Source organism: Elephas maximus, chromosome 11 (genome assembly GCF_024166365.1).
Source record: "Elephas maximus indicus isolate mEleMax1 chromosome 11, mEleMax1 primary haplotype, whole genome shotgun sequence".
Lineage (NCBI taxonomy): Eukaryota > Metazoa > Chordata > Mammalia > Proboscidea > Elephantidae > Elephas > Elephas maximus.
Window position 1 is genome coordinate 107357332 of NC_064829.1, and position 19099 is coordinate 107376430.

At 41.5% G+C, this 19099-nt stretch overlaps 1 pseudogene; it reads left to right on the top strand.

The window, feature by feature from the left end:
• Nucleotides 1–8019: 8019 nt before the first annotated feature.
• LOC126085432 (vomeronasal type-1 receptor 4-like) lies at nucleotides 8020–9039 on the top strand (annotated as a pseudogene).
• The last annotated feature ends 10060 nt before the right edge of the window (nucleotides 9040–19099 follow it).

Below are 19099 nucleotides of genomic sequence, written 5' to 3' on the forward strand. Positions count from 1 at the left end.
CCAGGACTTGGTAGGTCAGGGCTTTCTTGTGAAGGAAAAGGAAGATGTAGTTTGCTCCATTGCTCTTGTCCCCATAGGCTGAGAAAGAAGCATAGAATGAGGATTGAGATTTGGAGATAAAAACTTGGGTAAAGAGTTTTGGGGCTTATTCACTTATCTTCTAAATAGTTGTTAAGCAGAGTCCTGGGGTGGTGAAAATGGTACATGTACTTGGCTTCTAACCAAAAGATTGGTGGTTTGAGTCTACCCATAGGTGCCTCAAAAGAAAGGCCCGATGATCTACTTCTGACACACGTTGGGTCACCATGAGCTGGAGATGGCTTGACAGCAACTGGTTTGGTTTTTTGTTTGAGTGCCTGTTACAGGTACGATCCCCAACCTCACAGGAGTCAAAATTTATATTTTCTTTTTTTCCACAATAAATGTAAAAAATAAATTATCCTAAGAATAGATAGTGAGTCTTATGGATTGAAGTGAGCCTTCCAAGAAGATATGTTGACAGTCTAACCTTTGTGCCTATAAGTGTGACTTTATTTGGAAATAAGTTCTTTCTTTGAAGATGTTATTAATTAATCTAAAGAGATCTTACTGGAGTAGATTGTGTCCTAATTCAATCTGATCACTGTCCTTATAAAAGAGGAGAACAGACATACACAGAGACAAGGGGGAGAAGGACAGCCCTGTGAAGATGTGTTTACACACCAAGGAAGGTCAAGAAACACCTGGGGCTACCAGATGCTGGGAGAGATAAGGAAATATCTTCCCCTAGAACAGAGAGAGCATGGTCCTTTAAACACCCTAAAATCAAACTTCTATGTTCCAGAACTATGAAAAAGATGAATTTGTATTCTTTAAGGCCCCCACATTGTATATTTTGCTATGACATTCCTAGAAAACTAAGACAATAAGCAAAGAACCCTGGTGAAACAATGGTTAGGTAATTGTTAACTGAAAGGTTGACAATTTGAACCCAACCAGCAGCTCTGCATGACAAAGTCTGGCAATCTGCTCCAGTAAAGATTACAGCCTAGAAAACCGTATGGGACAGTTCTTCTCTGTCATGTGGGGTTGCCTAGGGTCATAAATCCACTGGAAGGCACTCAACAATAACAAGAAAGGAAGGGTGATTCAAAGCATATTTAACTCGATGACGTGGGAACTAGAAGAAAGATAAAAAAGATGATTTGTTGAGTTTTGCAGAAAATATACACACTTCCACTCACACACATTCACACACTTCCTTTCATAGACATTCATGCACTTACATTCACACACAGTCACACATACACTGTCACACACACTCACACATACCTACAGTTAGCAAAGAAAAATATTGCTGGATCAGATACAAAATTATTGGGAAATAAAATCATAGCATTTTTGGAATTATCTTTGATACCAGGTTGATCAACAGGGTCTCTATAATTGATGTAAATTTACAATGTTAGGCCCAGGAAGCAAGATGCTAGTTTAAATGCAGGACAGGATATTAGTAAAGAGCCTAGACTTTTAACCAGACTCCCTGGGTTCAAATCCCACCTCTGTCACTTGATGGTTGTGTGACCTTGGGCAAGCTGCCTCTTCCTGCCTGATTTTTTTCTCATCTGTAAAAGAAACATCATCATCATCATCTATCTCATGGTGGTAATTGTTGGGATTCCAAAAAAACAAAGCATTTTGTCTCAATGCGTGGCGACCCCATGTGTGTCAGAGTAGAATTGCACTCCATAGGGTTTTCAATGGTTGATTTCTCAGACGTAGGTGTCTCTGGGTGGGCTCAAACCTGCAACCTTTCAGTTAACAGCCAAGCATGTTAGTGAAACTTTTGCCCTACTCATGTTCTCCAAACAAAAAGAAATCTTGTCTAAATCAGGACTTGCAAACTCAGATGCCTATGGGGGACCAAGTCGGTATATACATGAGTGGAGTAAGTCTGTCTATGTAAAAGAAAATAACAATTCCGGTGCAACCCAAGCACAAAGAACTTGAAAATAGTAAGTTCCATCTAAAAGGAGAAACAGATTTTCCTCAAGGAAACAGTAGAACCATGTTCCATAAGTTTTTCAAGTCTGTGATCTTTCAAAAGCATATTGCTAGGACTTTTTTCCAAGGCCCCACTGGGTTGTTGGAACTGTCAACCTTTTGGTTAGTAGTCTCAAACTTAACAGTTTGATCCACGCAGGCACTCCGTGACACTAACTTGTCATTGTTTTATGTGCTGTCCAGCCATTTCCAATTCAGAGCAACCTTATAGGACCGAGTAGAACTGACTACAGGATTTCCAAGGCTGTAATCTTTATCGGAGCGGACTGCCTCATCTTTCTCCCTCAGACCAGCTGATGGGCTTGGATAGCCAACCTTTCTGTCAGTCACTGAGCACTTAGCCATTGCACTACTAGGGCTCCTTAGGCCATTAACTAGACCAAACCATTCCCCTGCTGTACACCTCAGGTCCTTCATTTTTAACACAGTAGCCAAGTCTTATCATTGGTACCTTCTACAGTCCTTACAGGTCACACTGTTGAGCATCCTGCTGAGCCCACCAGCACTCTCCTTTCCAACATCACTTTTTCATGTTCCTCCTCATTCTTCTCTTGGCGCTCTATACCCTTGGCTCCCAAGACAACTCCACTTCCAGCATTTCAATATGTCTGCCCAGGCCTGTCAACTGTGTCTGGGCAGAAACTCCATTGTTTGTCTCGATCGTATCTGGTTGTGGTGGAGCACCAATATTTCAGGGGCTGCTGGTGATCAGAGACACACCTGTAGAATTGGTGACCTTGGTAGATGAAGGGGAAATAACAGGGCTGTCCCCCTAAGCTTCCACCATGAGATAGAGGAGAAAAAGTCACAATGAAACTCAACAGCATTATGCACTGAGCTACCTTATTAGCATTGATTTATCTACCCATCCACCCATCTATGGATATTTGTGACATATATTTATTGTTGTCTATCATCTATTAAAAGAGTCCTGGTGGTACAGTGGTTAAGCACTCAGCTGCTAACCAAAAGGTCCACAGTCCAAGCCCAACAAACGTTTTAGCAGCCAGGCTGGGGGCAACCTAGTAACAGGATAAGCTGGTCTCAGTAAAAAGGGGAGGTAAGGTGCAATCAATCACATTAAAATTAGCCAGTGGTTAATCTATTCTTCTCCCTCCTCTTCTCTTTAGAATCTTCATTGTAACTAGCCTACTTCTAGCCATTTGCATTTTTGGGAATCAGAATGGTCTCCCTATGTGCTCAGAATAAACCTTATGATTCAATTTCTTTAGGTTTTGCTCTTTTTTTTTTTTTTTTACAGGAGGGAACCCATCTGTTTGACTCTGTGGCTGGTGTCCTTTAACTGGTGGCAAAGTCCCTTAACTGGGGGCAAAGTCCTTTAACTGGGGGCAAAGTGAGGGGTGAAGTGGGAAAATAGTGTGAGGGGAGATGAAGTAAAATCTCTTACCTCCAGTGGGTCCCCTACAGGGCACCCTGTGCCAGGACCTCCAGAAGATGAAGCAAGAAGAACCATCACCATGGCCTGGTCTGGAGCCTCTATCATTAGCAGGTTCCTGTAACTACCTTATGGGCAACAATCTCACCTTTTTTTCACTAAAGAAGGAAGCAAGAGAGTTGAGTTCTGGCCCTCAGTCCAGATTTGTTACCTGTGGTGTTGATAAATCAAAGGATCATAGATATGAAAGTGGTTGATACATGTGGTTCCCTGTGAGCCTTAGGGGAACTCTGAGGTCACCTAACCTCATGGTGGTAGACTCTGAGGTCAGGGGAGACACAGCTGTTGGTTCTGGTTATTTTTATCTTCAGATGCAGAAGTTTGAGCTCATCACATCCCCCCATTCAAGGCTCATTATCATGAGCCTGTGCAAAGCTCTTGTTTGTTTATTATTTTATTCCCTTTTATCCCAATTAATAGGTTGTAATTAATTCAGTTACAACTTATAACAACCCCGTGTGTGTCAGAGTAGAACTCTTCTCCATAAGGTTTTCAATGGCTGTGATCTTTTACAAGTAGATCAACAGGTCTTTCTTCCCAGATGCCTCTGGGTGTACTCAAATGTCCAACCTTTTTGTTAGCAGTGGAGAGCATTAACTGTTTTTAACACCCCAGGACTCTAACTCTAACACATAGCAAAGTACCTGGATGGTGAAGCTCTCCACAAATGGAGATAGTGCAAGAGGTGAGTACTGAGTGCTGGTAGGAGTTAGAGTCAATATTACCACAGGGTACTGAGCAGGAGCCTGGACTGGGGCCACACCAGATGAGTTCAAATCCATGACCTTTTCAAAACAGGTTCCCTGATATGGATAAAAGAGATAGCAACAGTATTTGCCTCACTGGGTAATTAAAAACCAAGAACAAGCCAATTGCTGTTGAGCAGATTCCAATGCATGGTGATCCCATGTGTGTCAGAGTAGAGCTGTGCTCAGTAGTTTTTTTCATGGGAGGTGTGGCTAAGATGGCAGAATAGTCAGATGCTTCCTGTTGTCCCACTTATAACAAAGACTTAAAAAAAAACAAGTGAATCCATTATATATGAAAATCTAGGAGCCTTGAACATCAAAGACAAAGTTGAGGAGTCGGACTGAGTGGCAGGGAAGGGGGAGGCAGTTCAGAAGAAGGGAAACAGTGCCAGACTTCACCTAGTTGGCACCTGGCAGACTGAATTGGTTGGTGCAAGCAGGTTGAGGCAAGTAGTGCTTTGGATGCATTTTACCACATCAGGAGAGCTGGCCAATGGAGAGTCTGCACAAGCCTCCAGAGCAGGGGGAAGAGGCACTGGATTTGTGAAAGTTAAGTGCAAGTGTCTAACCTACCACTCAGAATCAAAATAACTCTTCCCTCTCTGGTCTTTTGTAACCATCTTTAAAAAAGTCTACACGGTTCACTGAGGTTTTTTTTTTTTTTAATTTCTTAAATTGGATTCTTTGAGAGAGAATGAAGGGGAGACTGAGCTCTATAATTGCATAGATGTGAGGCAGAGACAGATATTGCAGGGAAGTCTAAATTGAGTACCATAGAGATTCTGAGAGTGTCCTTAGAAGAAAACCTTGGTAAAACTTCAAACTTCCAAGGCCTTGGAAATTATGTGGATTAGAACTGAGGTTTCTAAGGTTGTGATATTTGGGTTGTGCATAGAATAACATACTTGGAATAACTGGTTATTCCGAAGTATGTTTAAGATGGGATGAGGGCATGGGGGTGGAAATAGAGAAGCCCAGAGAAGAGTGGAGGATCAAGCTGGGCCAGGATGGATGGTAGTATCAGTAAGACGGAAGGTGCATGTTGGACCATAGGCTCATCTATTTTTTTCCTCTCCCAGCCTTAAGAAGCCTTTGTGTCCATCAATACATGCATGGATAAACAAAATGTGGTCATACACACAGTGGAATACCACTCAGCTATAAAGAGAAATCAACTCCTGATACATGCCACAACATGAATGGACCTTGGAAACATAATGCTGAGCGAAGTAAGTCAGTCAGTCACATAGGACAAATACTGTAGGAGTTCACTATAAGAAATAAGCCAGTATGTAGAAACCAAAGATTATTAGTGGTTACCAGGGTAGAGAGGAAGGCTGAAAAGGGAAGTTTTTGCCTAGTCAGCATTGAGTTTATGTTAATGGTGGTGGAATAATTTGGAAAAGGATCCAGAAAATGGTTGCACAACATCAAGAATGTAATCATTGTTAATAAATTGTACAGGTAGAAATTGGGATATGGCATATGCTTTGTTAGATATATTTTCACCACAACAAAATAAAAAAAGAACCAGTTTTAATTTTTGGCAATTCAGCCAAAAAAAAAAAAAAAAAAAAAAAGTGTGGAGGACTGAGGTAACCACCAGATACTTTTGAATTAAATAAGTAACATTGGATTACCTGATGTTGTTTCTTTGTTGTTGGGTCCTGTTGAGTTGATTGTGACTCATGCAGACCCCATGTGACGGAATAGACCTGCCCCATAGAGTTTTCTTAGCTGTAATCTTTATGGAAGCAGATCGCCACATTTGTCTCCCGCAGAGCAGCTGAGTGGCCTCCAGCCTCCCAGATTTTAGCTAGTGACCAACTGCTTAACCATTGTCCACCAGGAGTCCTTACCTCATAGTTAAAGCAACTGTAGAATCTACCTGTTTAACCATTCTACCCTGGAGCTTTTATTTCTGAGGGACTCGTGAACTCTCCTTCAATGGATAGTGTTCTATTTAGACCTCCTAACACTGCTGGGGAAACGCTGGTGGCATAGTGATTAAGTGCTACGGCTGCTAACCAAAGCGTTGTCAGTTCGAATCCACCAGGAGGTCCTTGGAAACTCTATGGGGCAGTTCTACTCTGTCCTGTAGGGTCACTATGAGTTGGAATCGACTTGATGGCACTGGGGGGAAAAAAAAAAAACACTGCTGGAAGAGTCAATAATGATAAAGCATATTTTCTTACAAAATTCCCGTGTTCATTGGCATTGACTTGTGTGAGTGAGTCTGGTGATATCTCATGTAAATTATTGGTATCATGTTCTGTTTTTACACCTACCTATTAAAAAATCCTTAAGTATTTTGTCTGATTCCATTTTCCATTCATAACATAAATGATGGTGCAGCTCATGGGCTGAAGGTGAGAAAATGTTTGGGGTAGGAGAGCCTTTCAGGGGAGCAGAGAATCTGGACAGACTCATGTCCCCCATTTGTTAGGCTTCGGCATTTCCTGCGGCCTCCATGGGGACCCTGTCTGTCTCCAGGAACCTGGACAGAAAGAGCCTCTCACAAACACTTCCGTGGTCTTTTTGGACACACTTACTAGAAACTTGTAATTGGTTTTGGTAATTAGCAACAGGGGAAACATTTTCCAGAGAGGTTGTCAGTTCCCCAGGCCTGCACTGTCAATGCCACTGGAGGTGAAATGATAATTTCAGTTCTGAGGGGAGGAAAGGACACAGAAACAAATACCAAGATCTGAGGGTCTGGCTGCCTCCCTCAGACACTTGCCCTGGATGTCATGACCATCACACTGAGCCCACTTTTCTGGCAGTGGGAAGGAGTCAGGTGAGTGTTTTCTATTTCAGGCTGACAGGCAGAGTCTGTAAGGGAAGGAGGCATATCAGGGTGTGGGTAAGGGATCATATTATAATAAGGAACTCTTCTGTGTTAAAAACTGATTCGGTGTCACAGAGGAAGCAGGACTAAGTCTTGACTTTGTCTGAATGAGAACAGAGAGATGGGGCCATGGACGCTGCTTCAATTCCTGAAGGCTTTGTAACACTTGCCTGAGTAGGGCATGGGCCAAGTCAAGGGCTGAAGGCCAAAAAGAGCCTATCCTGAGGGGGCAGAGAGGAGCTGAGAGAGAAGTCCTGCACTGAAGAAGGGAGACTTTGCCTACATGCTTTGCCACCCAGATCCTGACTTTCTAGCCTATAACTTCCCTAATAAACCCTATAACTGTGAGTATGATCTGTGAGTTCCCTGTGGCAGTTGCAACAAATTATAGAACCAAACGGAGAAATAGACTGCTGTGGGAGGGATGGCTGGTGTCAGAATGGGTAAAAACTTATGAGATAGAAGTTATGTCTGACCTACACCTCATAGGAATCCACCTTGGGCTGATGCTGGTGGCGATTCTGCTTCCTCGTGAAGTTAGAGGAGGTCAGATGCCTCCACCATCATGCCACTTTTCCCACTTGGTTAGTATAGCATGGTGGTTATATGAGCTGTCTTTGCAACCGGCTCATCCAGGTTCAAGTGCCCAATCTGCCCCAAGCCAGTATGTGAATTTAGACAAATCATTTAACCTCTCTGTGCTAAAGTTCTCCTGTTCTTTATAATGAATGTAGTAGCAGTGCCTACTAGGTTTGTGAAGAATAAAAAAGTTGCCACATGTAATGTATTCATAGTATGCATTCCAAGTGCTCTTTAAAGTTATACTTCAAATTCTTGGAAACATCTTAATGAAAGAAATGCTTTATATCAATGTTCCAGAGTGTGAATTAATGATAAGTATAGAATAGTGGGTTTCAGTTGACATGATACATGTGTCTCATGTCTCATCTTCCCATGCAGGACCCTCTGGCTCTGAAGACAAATATCAGTCCCTGGGAACTAACAGAATGTTCACCAAGGAATTGACAATAGGAATGATCTTATCACAGACTACAGTTGGTATTCTGGGGAATTTTTCTCTACTTTACCATAATATCTTTCTTTACTTCACTGGGTGCAGGTTAAGGACCACAGACTTGATTCTCAGGCACCTGACTGTAGCCAACTCCATGGTCATTCTGTCTAGAGGAATCCCAGGGACCATGGCAGCTTTTGGGTGGAAAGATTTGCTCAATGATTTTGAATGCAAACTTGTTTTTTATGTTCACAGAGTGGGCAGGGGAGTGTCCATTGGCAGCACTTGTCTCCTGAGTATCTTCCAGGCCATCACCATCAGCCCCAGGAACTCCAGGTGGGCAGAGCTTAAGGTGAAAGCTCCCAAATACATGGACTTCTCCATATTCCTGTGCTAGATCCTGCACATGCTAGTAAATATCACTCTTCCTATGAATATCATTAGCAAATGGAATAACAAAAACATCACTAACAAAAAAGATTTAGAATGTTGTTCTAGTGTATTTCCTGATAGAAACGTAGACTCATTGCATGCAGCATTGTTACCCCTCCCTGATATTGTGTCTTTGGGAGTCACGCTTTGGGCCAGCGGCTCCATGGTTTTCATCCTATGTAGACACAAGCAACGGGTCCGACACATTCATAGGAATGTCTCCCCCAAATCCTCCCCTGAAACCAGAGCCACCCAAACCATCCCTGTCCTGGTGAGCACCTTTGTATCTTTGTACACTCTCTCGTCCATCTTTCAAATTTTTATGGGTGTTTTTAATTATCCCACTTGGTGGTTGGTGAACACAGGCACACTAAATACTGCGTGTTTCCCTACAGTCAGCCCCTTTGTCCTCATGAGCCATGACTCCAGTGTCTGCAGGCTCTGTTTTCCCTGGATAAGGAAGACAAAATCCCCTCACTGTATCAGGAATATCTAATTGTATGCTTTTGCACAAGTTTCAGTTGCTAGTTTACACATTGCATAGAATTTGAGCAAATATGAAATGATCATATTTCAAGAGATCGGTGTTACACACACACGTGAACCATGTGTATACATATAAATGTGTGTTTATGTGGTTGTGTATTCATATCAGCCGGATTATGTTTCTGGTCCAACAAGCAATAATATTGGAAAAATGTCCAGTAAGAAATGTAAAAATGATACTAATTACAAAAATAATAAACTGCTTTACCTCTAAAGTTGATTTGATCTGACTTATGCTGCCATGCTAGGTGATTTGTTGCTCTTGAACGTCGAGCAGCTAAAGCAAAAGGAAGAATTGATGAAGTGAAAGAACTGAAGAGAAGATTTCAAAGGGTGGCTCAAGAAGACAAAGTAAAGTATTATAATGACGAGCAAAGAGCTGGAGATGGAAAACTAAAAGGGAATAACACGCTTGGTGTTTCTCAAGCTGAAGGAATTGAAGAAAAAATTCAAGCCCTGAGTTGCAATAGTGAATGATTCTATGGCGAAAATATTAAATGACACAGGAAGCATCAAAAAAAGATGGAAGGAATACACAGAGTCATTATCCCAAAAAGAATTAGTAGATGTTCAACCATTTCAAGAGGTGGCATATAATCAGGAACTGATAGTACTTAAGGAAAAAGTCCAAGCTGCACTGAAGGCATTGGTGAAAAACAAGACTCTCGGAATTGAGATGTTTGAGCAAATGAATACAGCACTGGAAGTGCTCTTTTGTCTATGCCGATAAATTTGGAAGATAGCTACCTGGCTAACTGAATGGAAGATATCCATATTTTTGCCTATTGCCAGGAAAGATTGTCCAGCTGAACGTGGAAATTACTGAACAATATTATTAATGTCACACACAAGTAAAATTTTGCTGAAGATCATTCAAAAGCAGTTGCAGTAGTACATTGACAGGGAGCTACCAGAAATTCAAGCTGGATTTAGAAGAGGAGGTAGAACCAGGGGTATCATTGCTGATATCCGATGGATCCTGGCTGAGAGCAGAGAATACCAGAAAGATGTTTACCAGTGTTTTATTGACTGTGCTAATGCATTCAACTGTGTGGATCATAACAAATTATGAATAACATCGCAAAGAATGGGAATTCTGGAACACTTAATTGTGATCATGAGAAATCTGTACATGGATGGAGAGGCAGTGGTTCGAACAGAAGAAGGGGTTACTACATGGTTTAAAGTCAGGAAAGGTGTGCGCCAGGGTTGTATCCATTCAGCACACCAATCTGTATCCTGAGCAAATAATCCACGAAATGGACTATATGGAGAAGAATGGGGCATCAGGATTGTAGGAAAACTCATTAACAACCTGCGTTATGCAGATGACATGACCTTGGTTGCTGAAAGTGAAGAGGACTGTAAGCATTTGCTGATGAAGATCAAAGGCCACAGCCTTCAGTATGGATTGCACCTCAACATAAAAAAAAAAAAAAAAAATTCCTCACAACTGGACCAATAAGCAACATCATGATAAACGGAGAAAAGATTGTGGTTGTCAAGGATTTTATTTTACCTGGATCCACAATCAACACCCAGGGAAGCAGCAGTCAAGAAATCAGATGTATTGCATTGGGCAAATCTGCTGCAAAGGACTTCTTTAAAAAGTTAAAAAGCAAATATGTCACCTTGAGGACTAAAGTGCACCTCAGGCAAGCCATGGTTTTTCCAGTCACCTCATATGTATGTGAAAGCTGGACATTGAATAAGGAAGACCAAGGAAGAATTGACATCTTTGAGTTGTGGTGTTGGCAAGGAATATTGGCTGTACTGTGGACTGCCAAAAGAGCAAATGAATCTGTCTTGGATGTACATGGTCCTTAGAAGCTAGGATGGTAAGACTACATCTCACATACTTTGGAAATGTTATCAGGAGGTATCAGTCCCTGGAGAATGACATCACACTGGGTAAAGTAGAGGGTCAGTGAAGAAGAGGAAGACCCTCAATGGGATATACCGACGCAGTGCTACTGTAATGGGCTCAAGCACAGCAACAATTGTGAGGATGGCACAGGACTGGACAGTGTTTCATTCTGTTGTGCATAGTGTCGTTATGAGTCAGAATGAGCTTGATGACGCCTAAGAACAATGACAAAAGCAAAAAATTGTGGCCTTGTGTTGTTCAGTGTCATCCTCAAGAATAGTAATTTTTGGTGTCGAATCCTATCGATGGAAATCCTGGTGGTGTAGTGCTTAAAAGCTATGGCTCCTAACCAAAAGACTGGCAGTTTGAATTCACAAGGGGCTCCTTGGAAACCCTATGGGGCAGTTCTACTCTGTTGTATAGGGTCTCTATCATTGACTTCACAGCAACGTGTTTGTTTTTTTGGGTTTTTAGTCCTAGTGATCACAAAACCAGATTTTGAAGATGTTTAAAGGCTATAGTTCTGAATTAATCTGCTGTTAAAAAAAAAAAACAAAACTTTTTTTTTTTTTTAAGCCTACTGTACAGAAATCATAAGAATTGTCAGGATTATTAGAGGTGTGCCTGTAACACTTCCATGCCTGTAATACAGAACAGGATGAATCTATGTGAATTGTTGAATCCTGTGCAAAAATAGTGTATCTGAATTGTTGTTGCTGGAATAGAAATGTTTTAACTAATTCTGGTGTATGGTGCATTAATGGAGACAGTAACTGTGCCTCTTCTGGAAACATCCATGGTCTGTTGATTATGGGGAGACTATTTTCCATCTAGAAGTTAGGGAAGCAGAATTTAAGGAAAAGATAACTTGATAATAATGGGGTTTATATAGCAGCTTCCAAGCTCAAATCTATTGTGCTATTTTCTCTGGTTTAAAAGTACTATAATACTTTCAATGATAATAAAAAAAATCTACTATTTCAATTTATAAAATGCACAAGATGTCATGCCTTGCAAATTTCATTTTCCAGGTGTGTCTTATATGTCAATATCTTTTACAAATCTCATTCCGCTGCTAATAATTTTACTTAACTTATGTATCCATTAAATGATGAGCATATGATGCGAAAGTACCAATGGTTTAGTTTCTACTCTCCACTATTTTATCACTTATTAGTGTTACGTCTTAATGAGCTAGATTGACACAGTGGCTGCAACAGTGGGCTCAAGCATAACAATTGTGTGGATGGCGCAGGACCAGGCAGAGTTTCATTTTATTGTACACTGCGTCACTATGAGCTCAAACCAATTTGACAGCACCTTAGAATAACACCAAAGTGTTACATGTCCCGTTGTTTAAGGCACAATATGAGATTGTTCAATAATTCCTGTGATAGGTGCCATTATATTCTGTTCCTGGCATAAAAGCAAATGTGTTATTCTCTTGCCATCCTAATATCAGGCCAACCTTGAATTAATTGAATTCAGCCTATTCATGAGGCGGGTTCCTGTAGTATCCTACTGAAATCAGTGAATTTATATTTCATTAAAATTTCTAAATCTTTATTCAGAATTGATATTGGCTTATGGAATAATTTTTTTACACATCAATGGAAACTTGTCACAACCAACATTATAAGAAAAAATATCACCAATGCAAAACTAAATACAGATCTGGGTTATTGGAAGAACATAGGTAATTAGTTAGGTGCATTGTGATGAATCCTGTTAATATGGCCATTCTCACCATGGTCTGGTAACTCTAGCAATGATTGATATGACTATGCAAATAAGGTGCTTGTGACCCACCAAGAAGATTGAAGAGTCAGCTACTAACCCAAACAAGGTGTATGGAATTATTGTAGGGGATTGGTCAGCTTTGTCACCCCACAAGATTTAAAAAGAGCCAATTCTAGAGGCTAGAAGGTACCTTTTTACCACGCAAGAATAAGAACCAGGAGAGGAGTGTGCATTTTGGACCCAGGGTCCCTGCACTGAGAACTTCCTAAGGCCAGGAGATAGATGGTAAGAAGCAACAGCAGGCACATCAGAAACCAGCAGCAGAGAAACAGCAGCACCAGAACCAGGAAACCAACATGAGGCTGTTGTGGGCTTCCTGGCCCATGGAGAAAGGTGGCTACAGAGGGCATGCGGAACCACAGTGCGAGACAGCTGAGTGCCTTCAGGCAGGAGGTTTTCTGGCAGAGCGGGGTGTCTCCGTAAACTCATTGACAGAGTTAAAAGAGTAACACTTCCCTAAACAAGGCAGAGGCCAGATTGAGGGCCAAGGGCCAAGAAGAACCTGTCCTGAGTGGGACAAGAGGAGCCATGCACAGCCAAGAGGAGCCAAGAGAACTGTACTGCACTGAAGAAGGGATGTTTTGCCTATATGCTTCATGATACTCATCCTGAGTTACAGCCTATTACTTCCCTAATAAGCCCCATAACTCTGCGTATGATCCGTGAGTTCTGTGTGGTCACTGCAACAAGCTATACAACATGGTAGAGAAGTGGAGAGTGCTGTGGGAGGGATGGCTGGTGTTAAAAATGGTAAAAAGTTTGGAGAGAGGAGGTATGTGTGACCTACACCTCATAGAAATCAGTCTTGGACTGACATTGGTGGTGATTCCCCCCTCCCTCCTGGTGAAACTGGAGGAGGTCAGATGCCTCTAATTCCACACCATTTTTCCACTTGGATAGTAGTGTGTGGTGGTGAGCTGTCTTTGCAACCAGCTCAGCCAAGTTCAACTCCCCACTGTGCAACTAACCACCACGTGAATTTAGAAAAATCACTTAACCTTTCTATGCCTAAGTTCTTTTCTTCAAAATGGAAGTGATAGTAGTACCTGCCTCATAGATTGGTGAAAAATAAAGAAGTTGCCACATATATTGCCTTCATAGCATACATTCCAAGTGCTCTTTAAAGGTTATACATTCAACTCTTGGAAATCTCTTTTGGTAGAAAAACATCAAGTTAATTTTTCTAAGTGGGAATTAATGGTAGGTGGAGAATAGTGGATTTCAGTTGACATTATACATGTGACCCAAGTCTTACTTTCCCGTACAGGACCCTCTGGCTCTGAAGACAAATATCAGTTATTGGGAACTGAGAGAATGTACTTCCTGTATTTGACAATGGGAATGATTTTCTTATCACAGGCTATAGTTGGTATCCTGGGGAATTTCTTTCTTCTTTACTTCCTCTACTTCACTGGGTGCAGGTTATGGTCTACAGACTTGACTCTCAAGCCCTTGACTGTAGCCAACTCTTTGGTCATTCTCTCTAGGGGAATCCCAGAGACTATAGCAGCTATTGGGTGGTGTCTTAGTCATCTAGTGCTGCTATAACATAAATAGCACAAGTGGATGGCTTTAACAAAGATAAATTTATTTTCTCACAGTATAGTAGGCTAAAAGTGGAAACGCAGGGCGTCAGCTCCAGGGGAAGGCTTTCTCTCCCTGTCATCCCTGGAGGAAGGTCCCTGTTATCAACCTTCCCCTGGACTAGGAACTTCCCCACGAAGGAACCCTGGGTCCAAATGACACGCTTTTCTCCTAGCACTGCTTTCCTGGTGGGATGAAGTCCCCAATCTCTGCTTGCTTCCCTTTCCTTTAATCTGTTGTAAGATAAAAGGTGATGCAGGCCTCACTCCAGGGAAACTCCTTTACATTGGATCAGGGGATTTGACCTCAGCAAGGGTGTTACAACTCACACTAATCCTCTTTAACCACAGGCATTATGATTCATAACACATAGGAAAAATCACAAAATGGAAGATAACTGTACAATACTGGGAATCATGGCCTTACCGAGTTGACACATATTTTTGGAGGACGCTATTCAATCCATGACAGCTGGAAAGATTTTTTAAAAATAGATTTTGGATGCAAACCATTTTTCTGTGTTCACAGGGTAGGCAGGAGAGTGTACACTGGCAACACTGGTCTCTTGAGTATCTTCCAGGCCATCACCATCATCCCTAGTAATTCCAGGTGGGCAGAGTTTAAGGTGAAAACTCTCAAGCATATGGGCTTCTCCATATTTCTGTGCTGGATCCTGCACATGCTGATAAATATAATTTTTTCCTATGTACATCATTAGCAAATAGAGTGATAAAAAAGTCACAAATAAAGAAGGCTTAGTGTATTTTTCTGGCGTATTTCCTGACAAGAACACAGACTGAATATTTATAGCATTGTTGTTGTTCACTGATGTTGTGTCTTTAGAACTCATGCTCTGAGCTTGCCACTCCATGGTTTTCGTCCTGGGGAGACACACACAGGGAAATGAAGGGAAGAAAAGGGGAACCTCATAAGGAGATTCTGTTGATGGTAAAGGTCCTGGGTGGCACAATGGGTTTGTGCTAGACTACTAGAGGAAAGTTTGGTGGTTCCAGACAACACAAGTGGCACTGCAGAAGAAAGGCCTTTCCATTTGCTTCCATATGGATTACCCGCAAAACACATTGCCATCTAGTCTATTCGGCACATACTGACCTATGTTACGTAGTAGAACTGTCCCATAGGTTTTCCAAGGCTGTAATCTTTGTGGTAGCCAACTACCGTACTTTTCTTCTAAGGAGCAACTGGTAGATTTTAACGACCAACTGCTCTGTTGGCAGCCAAGGGCTTTAACCACTGTCACCACCAGGACTCCTTCTCCATTAAGATAACAGCTGTTGAAAACCCTTTGGAGCTCTGTTCTACTCTGACACACATTGGGTCACCATGAGTCAGAGTCCACCTGAAGGCAACTTTTTTTGTTGTTGTTGTTGAGGAAATAGACAAAAGATGATAGCGAGGAAGACCATTCTAACATTCTGTGTGATTCTATGGAGGAAAGGACTTTCCTCTTAGGTAGTGAGTGTTTTGTCTTTGGAGAAGTTCAAGCAGAACCTAGATAGCACCTTGGCAGGGCTGTTATAGAGGGAAATTGGACCTCCAAATAAGAGGTTATATTGGACAACTGGCTTCTCACTAAGAACCTAGCTTTTGATGCATATTTATTTCCAACAGCCACTAAATTAAATGTTTTCTTTACCTTGGTATTAGAGGGAAGTTCTCCTTGTGTGTCCCTTTTCCTGTACCAGGGAGTTGTATACAGTGGTTCTATCAATATGAATGAACTACATCACAAATGCTGGTGTGTCACCACTGGCAATATGACCATGAGAGGCTGCTGGATGTTTTGTGCTGGGTAAAGTAGCTGGCAGTGTGATGGGGTGACCATGGATGATGATCACGGGGTCTGATGCCTCTCATTCTCTGTAGATCCCTAACACTATCATCATCTTTGTGTCATCCCTGGTGACTTCTTCAAAGCTCTCAATTAGAGATGAGAAGGTTGAAGAAAGCCATTTATTGCAGAGTGAATATGGATTTGCTGTCTATACAAAAGGCTGATTCACTAGGGCAGCAACTCTTTTAATTTAATAAAATTAATTTTATTATTATTTTTTGTTGTTGGGAATATACACAGCAGTACATACCCCTATTCAACAATTTCTATATGCACAGTTCAGTGACATAGGTTACGTTCTTTGAGTTGTACAACCGTTCTCACTCTCATTTTGCTAGTTGTTCCCCTCCACTTAAAACGACCTCACCAGGCAGCTACTCTTGTGTCTTACCTCTCTCTTTTTTAAAAAATTTTATTTTCATGAAAATATACACAGCAAAACATAACCTATTCATCTGTTTCTACATGTACAGTTTATTGACATTGTTTACATTCTTCAGGTTATGTCAGTATTCTTCCTATCTCTATCATATTATTCCTCCACTATTGACTTAGACACAGTACCCCCTAAACTTCTGATCTATGCTTTAGAGTTACTGTTGGCAACATGAGCTCATACTGATAATTCTTTAAAGGAGCACAATGCTTATGGAGGACATTTTTTACTAATTTAGCTAAACTGCTGTTTAAAGATGACTTCAGGGGATATTTTTGACCCCTGGTTTGAAGATTTTCTCAGAGCGATAGATTTGGGGATACCTCCAGCTTTAATAGGTCCAATAAATCTGGATTCAGTATGAATTTGAAGTTCTGTTTCATATTTTTTCCCTTTTGATCAAGACTCATCTATTTTTTTATAACTTTTATTAAGCTTCAAGTGAACGTTTACAAATCCAATCAGTCTGTCACATATAAGCTTACATACATCTCACTCCCTACTCCCACTTGCTCTCCCCCTCTTGAGTCAGCCCTTTCAGTCTCTCCTTTCTTGACAATTTTGCCAGCTTCCCTCTCTCTCTAACCTCCCATCCCCCCTCCAGACAAGAGTTGCCAACACAATCTCAAGTGTCCACCTGATATAATTAGCTCACTCTTCATCAGCGTCTCTCTCCCACCTGCTGACCAGTCCCTTTCATGTCTGATGACTTTTCTTCGGGGATGGTTCCTGTCCTGTGCCAACAGAAGGTCTGGGGAGCATGGCCGCGGAGATTCCTCTAGTCTCAGTCAGACCACCAAGTTTGGTCTTTTTATGAGAATTTGGGGTCTGCATCCCACTGATCTCCTGCTCCCTCAGGGGTCCTCTGCTGTGCTCCCTGTCAGGGCAGTCATCGATTGTGGCCGGGCACCAACTAGTTCTTCTGGTCTCAGGATGATGTAGGTCTCTGGTTCATGTGGCCCTTTGTGTCTCTTGGGCTCTTAGTTGTCGTGTGACCTTGGTGTTCTTCATTTTCCTTTGCTCCAGGTAGGTTGAGACCAATTGATGCATCTTAGATGGCCGCTTGCTAGCATTTAAGACCCCAGATGCCACATTTCAAAGTGGGATGCAGAATGATTTCATAACAGAATTATTTTGCCAATTGACTTAGAAGTCCCCGCAAACCATGTTCCCCAGACCCCCGCGCTTGCTCCGCTGACCTTTGAGGCATTCATTCTATCCCGGAAACTGCTTTTGGTCCAGTCCAATTGAGCTGACCTTCCATGTATTGAGTGTTGTCTTTCCCTTCACCTAAAGCAGTTCTTATCTACTGATTAATCAATAAAAAACCCTCTCCCACCCTCCCTCCCTCCCCCCCTCGTAACCACAAAAGTATGTGTTCTTCTCAGGTTTACTATTTCTCAAGATTTTATAATAGTGGTCTTATACAATATTTGTCCTTTTGCCTCTGACTAATTTCGCTCAGCATAATGCCTTCCAGGTTCCTCCATGTTATGAAATGTTTCAGAGATTCGTCACTGTACTTTATCGATGCGTAGTATTCCATTGTGTGAATATACCACAATTTATTTACCCATTCATCCGTTGATGGACACCTTGGTTGCTTCCAACTTTTTGCTATTGTAAACAGAGCTGCAATAAACATGGGTGTGCATATATCTGTTTGTATGAAGGCTCTTGTATCTCTAGGGTATATTCCGAGGAGTGGGATTTCTGGGTTCTATGGTAGTTCTATTTCTAACTGTTTAAGATAACGCCAGATAGATTTCCAAAGTGGTTGTACCATTTTACATTCCCACCAGCAGTGTATAAGAGTTCCAATCTCTCCGCAGCCTCTCCAACATTTATTATTTTGTGTTTTTTGGATTAATGCCAGCCTTGTTGGTGTGAGATGGAATCTCATCGTAGTTTTAATTTGCATTTCTCTAATGGCTAATGATCGAGAGCATTTTCTCATGTATCTGTTAGCTGCCTGAATATCTTCTTTAGTGAAATGTGTGTTCATATCCTTTGCCCACTTCTTGATTGGGTTGTTTGTCTTTTTGTGGTTGAGTTTTGACAGAATCATGTAGATTTTAGAGATCAGGCGCTGGTCGGAGATGTCATAGCTGAAAATTCTTTCCCAGTCTGTAGGTGGTCTTTTTACTCTTTTGGAGAAGTCTTTAGATGAGCATAGGTGTTCGATTTTTAGGAGCTCCCAGTTATCGGGTTTCTCTTCATCATTTTTGGTAATGTTTTGTATTCTGTTTATGCCTTGTATTAGGGCTCCTAGGGTTGTCCCTATTTTTTTCTTCCATGATCTTTATCGTTTTAGTCGTTATGTTTAGGTCTTTGATCCACTTGGAGTTAGTTTTTGTGCATGGTGTGAGGTATGGGTCCTGTTTCATTTTTTTGCAAATGGATATCCAGTTATGCCAGCACCATTTGTTAAAAAGGTTATCTTTTCCCCAATTAATTGACACTGGTCC